Genomic DNA, 17,742 nt, shown 5'->3' on the forward strand with positions numbered 1-17,742 from the left:
CTTTTTAATTATTTTTTTAATATTTGCTTTTTTGTGTTTTTTTTCTTAATATTACTAACCAGAGGATGTTGTAAGTCTTACTATTAAATGAACACTTAAATATAGGACAGAACTGTCAGCATATGTGTATCACAAGCGAATGGATATCTAAGTGCATTTTTTTACACACCAGATTTGTTAATATGTAGTTGTTAGCTTGAAATTTAATAAATCATGACATCGGAAACACAACCAGAACTGGAGGTATATATAGCCTTCCAGATGGATTGCGGACGTGAAAAACAGGTATTTAGCCTTAACAAAAAAGGCAGTAAGCTCGAGGGGAGACATAGCAGCGCTCTTCAGACGATTCTGAATTAGCAAATGAGTAATTTATGCACGGATTATGTGGGTGAGAGTCTTTGCAGTCTTCTTAACTTAAAATAAAGGATATTCATAAAAGAATGTCCCAGTTGCAATGGCATATTATAAAAGTTTAATTAAAAAATAATTACAACAAATCATACAGCCAATTGAAAGTAAACTAAACTAGTTTTTCTTACAATTGTTTAATATGTGCGCCTTTAGTTATACGGCACACATCCAACCTAAAGTACAATTCTTTGCACACTTTGGTTAACAAGTCCGAAGTAATGGAAGAAAAAGCCCCTTCAATTCTGTGTTTCAACTCTGACAAATCATTAGGTAGCAGCGAAACGTAGGCCCGATATTTTGTAAACCCCTAAAGTAACAAATCGCATGGCGTTATGTCAGGAGAACATGGAGGTCAATGAAAAATAGCTATGTTATCGCGACCATGTTTTTGCCACATGTGGAATCACAATATTAAACTTTAAACGAAACGCACGTTGAACTGATATTAAAGATTAACTCTTCGAAAATTGCAGAACACAAAATGCTCTACACGAAGTAGTCGTCATTTTGCGTAAGTGGCGCTGCAAGCAAGAAAACAACAAAGCAGTACTTGAACATGTGCTTATCTAAAAGTGTTTGAGTCACTCTTTAATTGTGACGTTGAACCAAATATCTACAATGCTTATAGTTGATACTATCAAAATTCATAACTGGAACATTCTTGTATGGACATACTATACTTTCGTCTGAGAGGTTAGTGTTTCTTGATTGGCTGCAGCTGTGGACCAATAAGAAGCTTCTTTCGTTTTGCTTGGCTGGGTGGTTTAACCTCTCAAGAATGGACTTCTTTTTTTGGTTTGGAGCTGCTGGGCCAACCAATGGCCTCTTTTCTTCTGGTTGGCTGGGCTATCTGGCCGGTCAGAGGCGATCTGGCGTTCTTGCTGAGCTTGATTTTGAAGAGAGGTTCCCAGATTCTGCTTAGTTTGTAGTCATACTCACTGTTTATGTTTGACGATTTATTTAAAAAAAAAAACTTGGTATCAGACAACAAATACAAGGGATTTGAAGTAAGCTTTTGGACATATGCCATTGCTAAGCACATGTATGTCTGTAGAAGAAAACTAAAAAAATACCCAAAAGACAAAAACACAAATTAAACGAATTTTTTTGGGTTCAATATTTTTGTGCTCTCATCATTTGTGTTTTTTTTTTCCGTTCTCTAGTCCATTTTTCTTTGTTTTTCTTTGTTTGTTAACCATATTCCTGTCATGGAATATTATGTGGTGTTTATATCCTGTTGACAACAGCAATTTTTTGCTTCATTTGTATTTTTGTTTTGGGTATTTTTTTTTTAGTTTTCTTCTACAGACATACATGTGCTTAGCAATGGCGTATGTCCAAAAGCTTATATCAAGTCATGCACTCCCATTGCACAAATCTTTCAAAGATAAACACAAGGGAGGTATATGGTTAAAATTTCAGACACGGCCCTTAATAGTGAGGACGAGAAAACGAAGAAATCAACATGGCGGGTGAGAAGGAGCCGTAAGTACGGGGCAAGAGGACGGTCCAAGGCAAGAGTAGGGCTGGGCAGACAAGTTTCTAACCAAGCATTGTTTGCAAATCAAGCAGATTTCCAAACTTTCCGGTCATCCCTTCGGCCCCCCCCCCCCCCCCCCAACCCGGGCTAAGGTGGTGTCCGCCCGCCACTGGAAGGGTTGACGGCAGGGCGAAGGGTGGGCGGGACGGGACCACAATTAGCGACGAGCGACGGCGGGTAATCGCAGACACCCGGGGGCTGGTTCTTCTTGCGACAGCTGTGCAGGCAACCGCGGAGGGATTTGGCGGGCTTGCGCATGCCGGTTGTGGATTGGAGGGGGCGGTGGGGGGGGGGGGGGGGCGAGAGATCTCGCACACTCTCTCGCCCGGGCGGGGAGTCGCGCAACAGCGGTCCAAGCGACTCGGTGAAAGCGGAACAGTATCAAACGCGCTCGGAGAGGGCATGGAAGAGTAGGGGGGGACGGGGGAGTTCCTCCTGTTGACGGAAAGCTAGTCTACCCCCACCCCTTGAGAGAGCAGGCGGTAGGGGGAGGTGGAGTTGGGTTTCGATCGTTCTGTCAGTCGCCGTGGAAGGGAGAAGGGAGAGGGGGGGGGGGATACCCGGGTGGTAACTTTTGCTCTCGATGGGATTATCGGTTGACTTTCGAAACGGGCCGCTGTTAGTCTGTCGGCGGCGGCGACGGCACCCGGAGGTCGTGCTCGTTGCTTCCTCCTCCTCCTCCTCTTTCCCTCCTTCCCTCCCCCTTCCTTCTGTTTGTTTCCCTTCGACGCCGGCTATGAGCGAGTGAGGTTAAGGCGCGCGCCCGCCGAGGAACACGTACCGACAACTCACAACATCCGCGCGTTATCGACGCCATCTCTCGTCTCCCGGCGACCCGGCGCTGGAAGCGAGGCGGCTGCACTACTTCGGCGCGGCGCGGTGAAAGCCCTGCAGCACCTCCCAGCATGCAGCGCGGCGCCGAATGAGGTAAGCTTTTCACTTTTCTTTTTTTATCTTTCCCAGTTGGCAACGGTGCCTTCCAAGCGGGCTCTCCGCGCCCAATGCTTTTTGGCGGTTGGGAAACCTGCGATTCACAAATAATCCTTTCCGTATACGCCTGAATACTTCGAGAAACGTCGATTTGTTTTTTAAATTTCACATGCAAATAACAGTTTTTTTAACTTTCGCCATGCGCGAGTCCTCATTGAACTTAGAAACATCTTACCTCAATAAAAACAGAGCCCTTAAAATCTGAACCTGTCATCAAAGATCCTTGATGCAGTTTTCAAATCAATATTTTTTTTTCTATTTTTTTTAATGGGTTAAGGATCTTTGTTTCGTCACTTGATACCTTTTTGTCGCTCTTTTATCCCGCGCGTTTTTTTTCAAACTAAAAAAAGAATTTCCCCGAAGTTCCACGAAGACAAGTATTCGGACGTGTACGAAAGGATTTGTGAATCGTAGGCTTTTTGTGAGGGGAAGATTCGACGCACCGATTCGATTGCGCAAGTCTACCGAATACTCGTCCGCAATATATATTTTTTAAATTATTAAATGCAAATTGCACGCGCGAGAGTTTGTGTTCACTAGCTCAGCGAGTAAAACTCACCGACTCGCTCTCAGGAATTCTCACTGAGTTTTATAGTAGTTATTGCAATTTTTTGAAGTGAAAATTCTTTGCTGAGGGGGCTACAATTTTCGAGTTTTACGAAAATTACGATCGCATAAGGGGAATAGTGAGGTATATGGTGGGGGAACAGGTAGAAGAGAGTGCGTCAGCGGCGACGCCACTCCAACGCATGCACTAGCGGTCGAATGGGAAGGTGGCTGGGTTGGGAGGGGGGAAAGATAGGTATGTAGCGTAGCACGCTATATGCTAGTGTTGTAACTGCCGGAAGGGCAGACGGCAGGGGAGAGGTAGAAATGACGCAGCAGTGATGCTACGGAACTCTCACAACGCTGCTTGTGTTGGTCTACTCCTCAGTTTTCGTAACGGCTGACGATTGACGCTACCATTTTTTCTTTTATTTAATTTAAAGCATCTACAATTTATTTATTCGTGTGGAAAAATAGTTATTGATTCCAGTCATTAACTTTATAAGTATCATTCTTTTTTTTATGAGAATAGTGTGATTTAAAATGTAAATGATTAATCTTTATACATACTTAATAAGCAAGAAGTTCACTTACGTCGCGCGAGAACTCCACGCACGCACTTTATTTTAACTCGGGAAGGTTGTATAGTCTCGGCTTCTGGAAAATCAACACGAACATAAACTTAGTGAAGTGTTGATTGGCGTTTGGTCATATACGTTAATAAGCACGTAAATTGCAATTTCTTACAAAGATTTTACGATTGAGATGTTTAATTTAGCTGAACCAAACAACATTTTACATCGTTATTATTAGACTTATTTTCAGGAAGCAGCGGCTCTGCAACTTTCCCAAGTAAAACAACTTTAAATATCTCGATTCCTTCTTTAGCAAACGTCGTTCGTGGTATTTTTACTACATGCCGATGCAATTTATTTAGGGTAATTTATCCCACTTTGTTCGAATAAGACATTCCCTTAATTTTTTCCACTCAAAATTATATGAAATAATAAAATTACCAATATTACCCACTCTCTTTTATTTTAAGTGTTTTTTTTTTTAAACTTCAAAAGACCATTGAAGATGGCTTGACGAATACTTCCTTAGAGGCTTATTTAGCCTAAAGGATCCTTAGTAAATGTTTATTAAAGAATGTCAGCCATTTTGGTTGACCTTTCTAATAGTTGCGAATACCATTACAGAATCGCAGCTGCGGCCTTTCGTTACAGGACGAGTCGCTGGCGTTCCTCCATGCATCCTTAGGGTCGTTGTTTGGGCGCTATGTTATAGTAAAAAAATGTATCGAAAAAGTATTTTTCTTAACCAGACAACGGCTGTCTACACCCTTATATGTTTATCTGTAACTGTGAAATGATGACCGTAAACGTCCGAAAATCTAAAATTGATTGAAAACAGAATGTGGAAAATTTGTAAATGCAAACAAATGACTTTAAAAAAAATATTTTTTTTTTGTTGACATACCAAGTTGAATAGCCTACAGTTCACAGAGATGAAAGTCACAACCACAACCCGAACAGTTCCGAAGTTTACCGAAGTAAAAGCTTAAGTTTGGTTAGGTTTGGTCTGTGTAATAAATAATAATTCCTTTTTTTTTCGGAAGGGTAGGTTAGGTTAGGTTAACGTAACTAAAATGAAAGATTGGTTAGGTTAGGTTAGGTTGGCGTTATTTAAAATACTCTATGACCGTAAAATATGTAAATCCTTGCAATATGATTTTTTTTCCATGAGCGATCGGCAAACTTGGAACAACTTCGGAATTTTTCGGTTAACATTCTCAACCCTGTAAACTGTAAGTTTTTCCACCAGGTTGTGTTAGTGTCGAAAAAATTCCGATATCCTTTCAACTTCCGTATGCTGGTTTCTCACTGAATGCAGCCTTGAAATAAAAAAAGGATCCTCTGGTTAAGGATGCATCGGTAAAGGACACGTCCTTACTATTCGGAAACATTAAAAAAATTTCTCAGAAATTGCAAGGAAGTAGCGAGGAAAGAAGATCAGAGGTCAACTCTTATTTGGCTGGAAGTATGAGAGTTAGCGCGTCTCTGTGATTGCACTTAAATAGTTTGATCGCAAAAAGTGAAAAAGAAGTAGAGTTTATTAAACAATCCCTCGCGAGTCTGATGCTCACCGCTTCGAAACACGTTCAGTGGAATCACGCTGATAAGCTAACTTCCCGCTCGCCTACCCCAAAAGAATGAAACTGAAGTCTTGAAGCAGCTTGGCTTCTGGGTTGTATAGCCGCGTCCTTGGCGAATAATTCACCCACGTTTCGGTTGACATTGCAGTCGCCATCATCAGGTAACTGCTCCCTCATGTTGGCGACTGCAATGTCGACCGAAACGTCGGTGAATTATTCGCCAAGGACGCGGCTTCAACCCAAAAGACAAGCTACTTCAGGCAATGGCCGTGAAAGCTTGCGAACATTATAAACTGAAGACTTATCATAATTTGTCGCTACTGGTTTGCCATCAGTGCGTCTTTATTGGTAGGTAGCTGAACTCTAAAAAACAAAAATAGCCGAGACTATCTCTATGAATAATAAAAACAAATAGTTTTGTTATTGTTTCGTTAAATTAATTTTTCGGGGTAAAATTATTTAATTGCCAACAAATAATTAGAAATTATCTACTGTTTTATGCAAATAGAGAAACATTTTACAATGCAACTAATATATGTAATTTGAGTTTGCTAAACAAAAAAAAAAGCTCATTAATAAAATATTTACCAGATATTTTAATTACTGAATAGTTTTGTTCCTTTTTCCATAAATTTTGTTCTTTTTGCACTTAGATGACTTTGGCTCCGGAAAGGATCAAAATTTAAATACTCGTGTATAAGTAATCAAAGAATGAACGAATTAGAGCTGAATGTCCCGTAGACATCAGTGTCGTTAGAGAATGGAGCATTGGCGGGAAGTGGAAACGGGAAGACACAGAGAAAACACCTGTTATCACTTGAAGAACATGTATCCGAGTTTTATCATGTCGAAAATCTAACCCGTATTGCATTGGTGGGGGAGGCGTGTGATTTGACCACACAACCACGATGACCCCACAAAACATGGGGGAAAAAAAATTAAATTCGAAAACATTGCGAATCGAGATTATAAAACACAGCTAAACATGAAAAAAAAAAAATTTGCAGCGAGTAAGAGAGAGTTAGTTACTCGTCCTGTGTTTCCGACACTTTATGAGCGAGTGAAACACTCTCACTCAAGCACAGAATTCTTCGCCGATGAGAAGCTAGTCAACTTACAAATTCGCTTACCTCACTTACCTCGACTTACATGATTTGAAAACATTAGATGTGAAATTTTAGAACAAAAGAAAATTGTTGTATATGCTATATGCTCTGGAAGAAAAATACCAAAACTATTGTTTTTTTTAGCATTTTTTTCATTTGTGGAATGTTTCATGCAAACGAATGCATAGATACACATGCAAATATCACGAACGTACGTTTTTCTCTTACTTCACTTCTGGTTTCTTGCCTAGTGAGGAGTAAGAAGAAGGGGGGGGGGAAGGGGAAACGGAAGTATTCAACTTTTCGTCTCACCTGAGCAACTGACGTTACGGTATCGCCACTGAAGACGTTTCACTTAGTACCTGGGCGGATCCATCCATTAGTTAAGGAGGTGAGAGCAGTGGCGGAAACACGATTTGTTTCAGGGGTGGAGAGATTGAAAAAAAATTGGTTGTCTGTAAAGTCGGTTTACGGATGATAGTTTAACGTGACGTCATATAAAACATTGATGAAATGATTGCATACTTTTATGAATAAAATTGAATGATTTTTATTGAAATACCACTATTTTGTATGGATACAAAGAAGGAGTGAAATTAAATCTACAATTTAATTGATAAATTTACTTTTATTTGCACTCCAAATTTGAATATGTTTATTACTTTAACGAACAGATTATTTTAACTATAACGTCTATACATGTTTGCTATTTAACTTCTTCCAATCTGTGTTATTCTGTTAAGGAGAGGACGATGATAGGAAAAGTAGGAAACGAATGGGAGTGTTTCAAGTTTAATGTGCCTCGAAAAAGTCAAATCGATGGTTGTGCCAATCGAGTGGAAGAGAGATAGATGCAGCGCAAGCGTACAATGAGCGTAACGGGACACAGCGTAACGGGACAATGTGCGTAACGGAACACTTTTTCGTGCGTGCAGCCGGCGTTCATCGATTTATTAGACGTTGTCACGTCAAAAAACCGAAAACAATTAAATTTTGAACACGTGTATTTAAAAGAACTTACATTACTGTTGACATTAACATACTGACACATGGAGCAAAAGAAGTAGCCGCAGGTAACACGGCTTCCCAAACAGTTGAAACTGCAGTGTTGCAACAGCTCACCTTGGAAGGGGGGGAGGGGGGAGATACACCCCATTCCTATCCTCCCACTTGCGTCCGCCATTGGGTAATGAGGACTTATTTTCATATCATGCTGGCTTTGAAGTTTATAGCCCATGTGCACATGTATGCACTTATACCTATGCGAGATATACACACATGTCATCACCATGACATATGTATCCTATATTGACTTGATAGCACAATTTACTAACTTAAATTTATTTTAACCTATAACAATATTAACTAATGAAATATAAATGCCCTGATTTTGAAGGATGTTCTTTATGAAAATATCACTATAATTTTTTTTTTGCTTCCTTTATTTTCCTCCTCTTTGGGTATATATATATATATATATATATATATATATATATATATATATATAGTGTTGTTAAAGTAACGAATAAGCATCCTTTAAAAGTGAACACTTGTTTCTTTCAACTTTAGGCAGATGCACATTTTTTTCCCTACTGTAGTATTCGACTGACGTTTACGAAGCGCGTTTGCGTAAGAACGTGCTACATGAAAACTATTACAGAATCAAAAATAACTTCTTCCGCCGTATTTTCGTGTGTGGCTAAAATTTTCACAACCCATTCGGATGATTCATTATCTTTGTGACTGGCAGATGCTCGCAGCAGTACACATTGTTTTACGTGCATTTTTTTTTTTAACGCCATTTTTCCACAGTAAACGCTTAAGTTGTTAAGTCACGAAGGTGCAAGTGACGTTGATGAAGGGTTTCGTTTATAAACATGCGATTGGGAAGCAAATATATCGATAGCCTTCGACGTCGACCTTGAGACGACCAACGTCCGGGTCTGCGTTACACCCCCTCCCCCCTCCCCTCTTCTACACCCCTCTTGGCCATTCCTTCCTTTACTCATTCTGATAGCGACGCCATTGTTTGTATTTTAGTAGTACCAACTTCATCGTCTCTTTACATTCCCCAATCGGAATTTTTTTTAAGTTCTTTTTTTTTTTTTTTAATGCTCATATCTGATCATTTCAGCGTGCGGGTGGGGAAACATGATTTGTGTCGACCGTATATATCTAATCGAATCGTTGCCGCGAGTAATATTCAATTCCTGTTTTCGTTCTCTGTTCATTGTTTGCCGACAGCATTGTTCTGCTGGACTGCTGCATGCAGCAAGTTCGGCCTTGTTTTGCCTTTCAATTGCTGTGCTCTGCCGCACTATCGCAGCTGCGTTGCCGAGTAGCAGCTTAACCCTGTTCATTGAACACAAGGAGAATTCTCCTCGACACATCTCGTAGAATCGCGCGTTTCGAAGTTAAATATATTTATTAATTAAGTAATTAAACTATCTATGCTTTCGAGGTTGAGCCACTTCGAAGGTTTGGATTGTAACGACGTTTCTCCCTGAACTGCAGCAGGCATCATCAGGGTTTGAGTAATCAACTGAAAGCTTGACTGTGGTACACAGAGGAAAATCAATTTTTTTTAACTTTATGAAAGCTTCCTTTGAAAACCAGTTGCCAAAAACGGTTTGGAATAGTACCAAAAAGACTATGTAAATCTGTACAACACATGACTATGGTAATTTTCTAATGTATGAAATACGTGCTTCAAGATAATATGCAGTATATCTTACATTTTAATTGATGTTTAATCCAAACACAGTTTTTTTAAGCCACGGAGAAGATAATTGAAAATTAAAAAAAATTACTTTATTTTGTTTTATTATGCTTATTATTGTGCGCAGTTAATACCGGAAATATATTATTGACAGGTTATGACGATGTTGATACATTTTAATAATAACTTTTTAACTTACGGTTAAATACATTCCACAATTTAAAATAAAAACAAAAAATAGTATATGGGGACCTATATCATTTGGTAATTTAAATTGTAAAAATAATTACTTTAAAAAAATTAAGAATAACTAACACAATACTAAATCAAATGGAATATTATTGAAACTTGCCATAAAACACATTCCACCATCATACGAAACATGAAATATAATATGATTTTTCTAAAATGTCAATAGTTCACGTGGTAACAAAACATAAATAAAAAAAATGTTTGAAGAATCCATTAGGACAGAGGTCTCGTTCCCATCGCGGACTTTAGAGACGGCCAAGTCAGGGCAGCGACGTAATGTCGGTAGAAGTACTGATAAGACTCACCCGATCTCGGCAACGTCCACTACGTTTACCATTTGTTTTTAAAAAAACTGGATTTTACTTCACCAAGAATTGAATCCCGGATCACCTTCGTGACAGGTGAGTGATATGATAATTTTGTTTTTAAATGTTCGACCCGTTGTTACGGTATACGGAATTTGTTGGTAGAAATTTTGAGAATGCGACGGAAGTCGAGTAACGGGAAAGTGTAACAACCACGGTGCTGCCATCTGTGGCGGATGACGCGAAACCAAAGTTCACAAAGACAAAGGGAAACTTTACAGTCTTAGCTGTTTAGTGAATTTTAACAAGACGGGTAGTAATTTTATAAAATTCCTTGTCAAAAATCAGGTCAAAAGCTGGAGATGAGTGTTTAAAGTCTTTTTTCCCTTTTACCGCAGCCGTTTTATTATGTAGTTTGAAATTAAACAGTCGACATAGCTGCTTCCGCAACGAATTTTATCGGTGGGTGCGAAAACTGCGTGTGAATCGCGTCCATAAATTTAGTTGAAAAAAACAATTTTCATATATATATTTATCACACTTGAAATTATTAAAAATAATTCTACGTTAAAGTGCGTGTCCGAGTCTCGTATTATAAGATTATTTGCAACATGAGAACACATTAATTGCTCGTTACCGAGGTTAGATGCTACACATATCTGGTGAGTACTAGACGACACGCTCACAATTCTTTAAATTTGAAATCGTGGTAATTGCACTTGACATATATGTTACCAATCTTAGACGATGTAGATTATTTACAACCATGCACTGCCCGGGACTCTAACCCAGAACCTCTCCCATCCAAAGCCATCCAGTTGCGCTACGGAGTCCGGCTCTACACAACTACCTTTGGCCAGGTTTCCGCAGAAACCTTATTTGTAGGGACTGGAACAATTCGCCGTTTCCATTACCTCTAAGTTAAACTCCACAATCTTATCGCGAAATGAATACGCGAATTTTTCCGTTCTCTACTTATTTACACACTCCTTTCATAAAGTGTTACATTTTTTTTCCGGCAACTACAACACTCGAGCACGCCACTTTAGAATTTAATGAGGAATAAAGTAAGCTATACGTAGAAACTGAATAAAAATTTACGGGTTCGATGTCCTTCAGGATAGACTACACAGTCCCCTGTAGGGTCGGGCAATTAACGCCAGTTCATTGGCTGCTGGTGTTTGTGAGACGTCTCAACTGGGTTGTCTGTGATTCGTTACTTCTTTGGTTGACGGTACATATCATTGGCCTGAATCGTCCAGACGAACGGTGAGCCAATAGCGAAAATCACTTAAAGGTATATGTATTCGGATTTCAGCCTACCGCGAAACGAATCCGTGCGTATTTCCATTCTCTAGTAATAGGTAGAGACCGAAAAAATTCGCGGATTCATTTCACGATATGATAGAAGCCAAACAACTGTACCTTTATATTGCTACTGTGATTGGCTCACAGTTATCTGAAGGACTTTGAGCCAATGAAAAACCTTCAACCAAAAAAGTATCGAATCGCAAGCATCCCTGTTGACAGGTGTCACGAGTCAATAGCCAATGAGCAGGTGGCATTTGCCCGAGCGTGTAGGGGATTGTCGAGTCTAACCTAGAGGTCATCCAAAGCGCGAATTTTTCCAGTCTCTAGTAATAGGCAAGCGACGCTGGTGGCTCTCCCAAAATTCTCTCAGAAGTTGTTTCAGGCGAAAGTCCTCAGGCGATGACTAGAGCCACGATTATTTCGAGTATTCATTTCACTCCAGGATAGACTCAAATTGCCTTTACGTAATAAACCCTTTTCAGAGTGCTAATTGGTCGAAAGCAAGGTCGCATATTTTGGCGTGTTAAACGTGATTGGGTAACTTATTCTCCTTGTTGACAACCGGTTGAGATCAGTCAAGGGCGTGTCAAAAGCACTGCAGTCCAATCATCAACGAGAAGTAGATGTATAAGTGTCGAAAGTCTACTTTGCTACCCATGACTCCGCAAAAACATCGTGACTTTTCAGATGACTCTGCTTGGATGGGATGTTCGTTGGTAAAGGTTGGATACAGTAACATTCTAGCTAACCTGTACACTTCTGAATTCTTGTCTAGTGTTTTTTTTTCAGCCAAGAATGCGTTAAAAAATATAAACTTAGGGCCTTCTTGTTCTTGGAACAGGTGCAAGACAGCCTACGTTCAAGATGAATTATGTGCAGCTGTTGACAGAAAAGTCGATTCCAAGTATTCAGAGATTAGCTGGGATGGAAAAAAAATGTCTTGTCAGTCGTTGCAATTAAAAAAAGCCGTGGAATAACATCACTCAGAAATACTGCATTTTATGTGTCTTGCGACAATCATGCAGGTGCGTGTTAAAAACGTTTTTAGCATTTTCTGTGTTTCGTGGTTGGCTTGGTTTATTTCAGGCATATGTCTACTGTATACTCACCAATCACAGCCATCCAGTGCGGAAGCTAAGTAGGACTAAGACTAGAGACTGGAAAAATTCACGATTTCGATGACCTCTAGGATAGACTCCACAATCCCCTACACACTCAGGCAAATGACACTTGCTCATTGGCTTTTGACTCGTGACACCTTTCAACTGGGACGCTTGCGATTCGATACTTTTTTGGTTGAAGGGTTTTTCCCTGGCGTAAAGGTCTTCAGATAAACTGTGAGTCAATCACAGAACCAATATAAAGATACAGTTGTTTGGATTATAGCATATCGTGAAATGAACCCGCGAATTTTTCCGGTCTATAACTATGACTTATCTTGCAGACGGCCGCCAATTACAACATAACAATCGCTAGCACGGGCATACCTTATTGTAGTCTAATGAACGATCAGGTTATTTCGTGTAAAATACACGCCCCTTGTATTGTAAAGACGATACGACGAACAAGTCCACTGTTAAAAGTCACAATGAACCAGTTAAACATACATGTCGAAGGAAGAGAGAATATCTGAATGAATATTTTTAAAGGTTTTGTTAACATTAAGAATGAATTTTGTAAGTTTGTGTTCGAAGCGAAGGACCAGAAAATTCACGAATATGTCCTTAAATTCACTAACATCTATCTATATATATATATATATATATATATATATATATATATACACACACACACACACACACACACACACCAAATTGCCGCTTAAGGACAGGTTTCAATCAACTACGCAAGACACTCAAGGGCTTTCAACGTCTTGCGTTTTTTTGGCTTCCGTTCCCGCCTTCCGTGCTTGAAACAAAGTGATTAAAATTTTTTTTAATGACACAGACTCTATGCACTTAGAAGCCCACGATGTTGTTGATATTATAATGTATCGAGTTTTTACTTGTTGAACTTTTGCATAACGAAAAGAAAATAATATTATTGAATTAAAATTTTGAATGTTTCATATGTTTTCATGAAAAAACATGAATCATCAAATTACGCCCGGGGGGATTTTTCTTTTTACTACTATACAATTTCAAGTTGTAGGGCTGGTGACGTCCTGCGACTCTCGTACTGTATAAGGGACAGTTATTTTTTTGACGTGAATTTGATGAACGTCTTGTGTTTCGTACTTGGCGACACGAAAATAGGATACTTTGAAACGCCCGCTGCGGTCCAACTGTACACTCGAGGCTAATAAAAACTGTACCACCGTGAAGCCCGCTCTGACGGCGACGGGAATCGCTGGCGCCAACCCCCGCGGGCCACCGCAATGACGTCACCGCGCGGGAACGAACTACAATGAGCATTAGACGCGGCTAGCACTCGGTCGCTAGCGAGCTAGCAGCGATAGTACTTGGAAGATTTGCTCTAAACAACTTATAGAGAGTAAACCACGTTTTGTAAAAAAAAATACTTCAATTTTTCGAGCACAATATTTTTTTTTGCCCTACCTAAGCAGCAAGCAGTTAAGAAATCGAAGACGCAACGAGTGACACCCATTTATAACCTGCAACCTAGACTTTCCGATGAGGAGAGACTACGGCTCCATCGACAAAGAGAGAAAGAAGCCCGGGAAAAATGCCACGGACTTGGTTCAGAAGGGGCCCAGAGTGGCGAGCGCGCGCGACGAAATATGGATGCCTCTAGAGCTGCAGCCGTCTACATCAGCCCAACTGTACGATAACGCCAAAATAAAATGTAGAACCAATGTACGTGGACAACCCAGAGGAATCAGATAAACAAAAACAACGCACTTTGAAAATTATAAATTCATGAAAAAAAAAAAAACAATCGGTAGTCACCGCAACTTGTACCCACAACTTTTTTTTTGACGTGATAACTTTTTATAAATCGATGAACGCCGGCTGCACGCACGAAAAATTGTCACGTTCCGCCCGAGCCGAGCGTGCAAGAACCGGCCAACCACCGTGCGAGAAAATCTTCTATAATATCAAACAGGTTAAGGTGGGCTTTTTAACTAATTTATTCGTAATTATATTTAAACAAATTATTTAAATTAAATTTGCAAAAAACTGTAAATAATATTTGAAAATTAAAAAAAGTATGCAATTTTTCATCAGTGCTTTCTTATGACGTTATCACGTAAAATTATCGTCCGTAAACCGACTTTACAGACAACCACCGCCTTTTGACGTGACGTCTAATAAATCGACGAACGCCGGCTGCACGCACGAAAAAGTGTCCCGTTACGCACATTGTCTTGTTATGCTGTGTCCCGTTACGCTCGTTTTACGCTTGCGCCGCATATATCTCTCTTCCACTCGATTGGAACAATCATTGATTTGACTGTTTCGAGGCACATTAAACTTGAAACACTCCCATTCGTTTCCTACTTTTCCTATCATCGTCCCATCCTTAACAGAATAACACAGATTGGAAGAAGTTAAATAGCAAACATGTATAAAAGTTATAATTAAAATAATCTGTTCGTTAAAGTAATAAACATATTTGAATTAATGAGTGCAAATAAAAGTAAATTTATCATTTGAATTGTAGATTTAATTTCACTCCTTCTTTGTATCCATACAAAATAGTGATAATTCAATAAAAATGTTTCATCTTTTTATTCATAAAAGTACGCAATCATTTCATGAATGTTTTGCTATGACGTTGTCACGTTAAACTATCGTCACGTTAAACTATCGTCCGTAAACCGACTTTACAGACAAGTGCGGACGGCGCAGGCGCAGGCGCGTCCGAGGCGGACTCTTCGCCCGGCGCTAGCCAGCGAGGAGTCGCGCACGCACGTGTTATCTCGCGCCGCGCGTGCCCTATCTTTCCTCGGACACCGCCCTTATCGCAGCTGTTCCCGTTCACACGGCTGCAGCGGGCGATTAGGAATGGCCGTCGAGCGACGAGGAGCCCCCTCCACCCTTCCCCCACCTTCTCCAATGGTCGAGTTCCGAGACTTTCTGACGTGTGACGTCTTGGCCTCTCGGTGTAAGTACGGCATTCGGGCGGGAGTCGTTTCCTGAACGTGACGGTGCTGCGATCTGTGGCGCGAACCGAAGTTCACAAACACACAAAAAATGATTTTTAACAAAATGAATTTTGAACAAGATGGGCAGTATTATAATAAAATCCTTTTTTGAATATCAGGTCCAACGACGGTTTTTTTTTGTCAAATATATATTTGTTATATAGTTGAAAAATTCGATCTGCTATTCAAATTATTTAATAGTCGAAGTAGTATGCTCCGGTAACGGATTCTAGCGGTGGGTGCGCGAAACTATGTGAGAGTCGCGTCCAGAAACGTAGCTGGAAACATAATTTGCGTACATTATATCATGCTTGGCATTATTTTACATAATTCTACGTTAAATTATATGGGTACTTGCAACACGAGAACACATAAATTTACTCGTTACCGAGATTAGATGACATATGTAACACATCTCTGGCTCACATTTGTTTGTGTTATTTTTAATGCACGAGTTCATCCTGAGATCAGGACGCTAAATTACAAAGTCTAATGCTGGTGGTATTAAAATTTATACTGGAATCGAAGCAGCGTGACGGCGGCGACTCGACGATTTCCAACCAATCACGTTCCACGCTATCTATGACGTCAGCGCGGCTAAATTCGGCTGACGCGACAGCCTACCCGATTATGTAGAAACATGTTCTAATTCCAGCAGGCAGAGTCTCGGTCCACATAAAGCAGCAGGCAGAGTATGGGTTCACAGAAAATAGAGATTGGCACCAGAACGAATGGATATTGATTACTAAGCAATTTATATACTAATTAATTTTTGATTTTAATAATTTTACTTATTATCGTAGTTATAAAAAAATAAACAAATTATGTGTTGGTCTTGAATATTGAAAGCTGGCAAGATATGGGCTTCCTGTACGTTTTCCAATGCTTCCATCCAGCTGAGCCGTCTCGTTTCCGGATCCTGGACAAACTGAACAGGCAGTGGGAGAACTACATTGTTTAGGATCATTTTCAGATCCTTGCGCGGATCTCTGCAGCAATCGGCAGCTCGCATTTCACAAAACTGTTTAAATAATTTAAAAATATAAAAATTCATAAAATATATTTGGTGAAAACGAGCAGATTTGTAATGTTGTTCTTATGACCTGCGAACAATACTGCGGCTCCCTGACGTGTCGGTGCGCAGACGTTCGCCGTGTTGGGGAGAAACAAAAGAAAAAAAAACACCGGGGCGCGCTGTCGGCGGTGGGAAGCCTATGAAGTACATTCTATATTGTACAGACCCGAATACTCACGTTGGCAAGCCTTCTTTTCACAGACGAGAGAGCCAAACGCTCGATCGTGCATCTTCGGTTTTTTTTTGTTCATTGTAAATAAATATACAACTCACGATAACTAATGTTCAATTAGGTTAGGCTAGCTACATTATAAATACTTCAAAACATTGTGGATGGTTGATTTGGTTAGGATAGCTACATTAAAGATACATTAAAGATACTGTGAAATCATGCTAAACGGTTTTCTAGCCCCGGATAGCTACATATAAAAAAGTTATTTGCTAAGCAACCATAAAATGATTTTACAATATTTTTAATGTAACTATACTTACCTAATATAACCAACCATCCACAATGTTTTAAAGTATTTATAATATAGCTAACCTATCCTCATCGACCGCAAAATTTAATGCCACACCGGTTTATACAATGAGATAGAACGGAAAAAAAAAGCGAGCATGATCTTCGGGGAACTTCGGGTTTGGCCCTCTCGTCTGTGAAAAGAAGGCTTGCCAACGTGAGTATTCGGGTCTGTGCAGTACAGAATGCACATCATAGGCTTCCCGTCGGCGGTCACGCAGCGCCCGACCTGTCACCGCGTGTCGTGTCGGCGGCGTGCCGTGTGCGTGTCAGCTGAGTGACGGCTGCGCTCCAAGCGCCCTCCCACACGTGTGCTCGCTGCAGTCGGACTGCCGCACGAGGAGATACGTCTCCTGAACGTCTCGAGGCTCGAGCGCTGTCTGCCGGCTCCGACGGGCTCAACACTGCGGCCAACAGCACAGCAACAAAACTTTGTCTCGATGCGTCCTGGTGATTCTTGGGTAGAGACCGGAAAAATTCGCGGATTCATTTCACGATATGCTAGAATCCAAACAACTGTACCTTTATATTGCTTCTGTGATTGGCTTACAGTTTATCTGAAGGACTTCGAGCCAATGGAAAACCTTCAATCAAAAAAGTATCGAATCGCAAGCGTCCCAGTTGACAGGTGCCACGAGTCAATAGCCAATGAGCATGTGGCATTTGCCTGAGTGTGTAGGGGGTTGTGGAGTCTATCTTAG

The 17,742-nt window shown here is 40.3% G+C and overlaps 1 protein-coding gene across 2 annotated transcripts in view; it reads left to right on the plus strand.

Annotated features, from left to right (window-relative positions):
- The first annotated feature begins 2,499 nt into the window (after positions 1-2,499).
- LOC134528333 (A disintegrin and metalloproteinase with thrombospondin motifs like) overlaps positions 2,500-17,742 on the plus strand; it is a 421,345-nt gene continuing 406,102 nt past the window's right edge. The window contains exon 1 of one of the 2 annotated variants that reach the window (XM_063361874.1): positions 2,500-2,881. The gene's annotated coding sequence lies outside the window, so the exon portion shown is untranslated. The remainder of the gene's footprint in view (positions 2,882-17,742) is intronic. The other variant, XM_063361870.1, reaches the window with a different exon arrangement.

Source organism: Bacillus rossius, chromosome 1, assembly GCF_032445375.1.
Source record: "Bacillus rossius redtenbacheri isolate Brsri chromosome 1, Brsri_v3, whole genome shotgun sequence".
NCBI lineage: Eukaryota > Metazoa > Arthropoda > Insecta > Phasmatodea > Bacillidae > Bacillus > Bacillus rossius.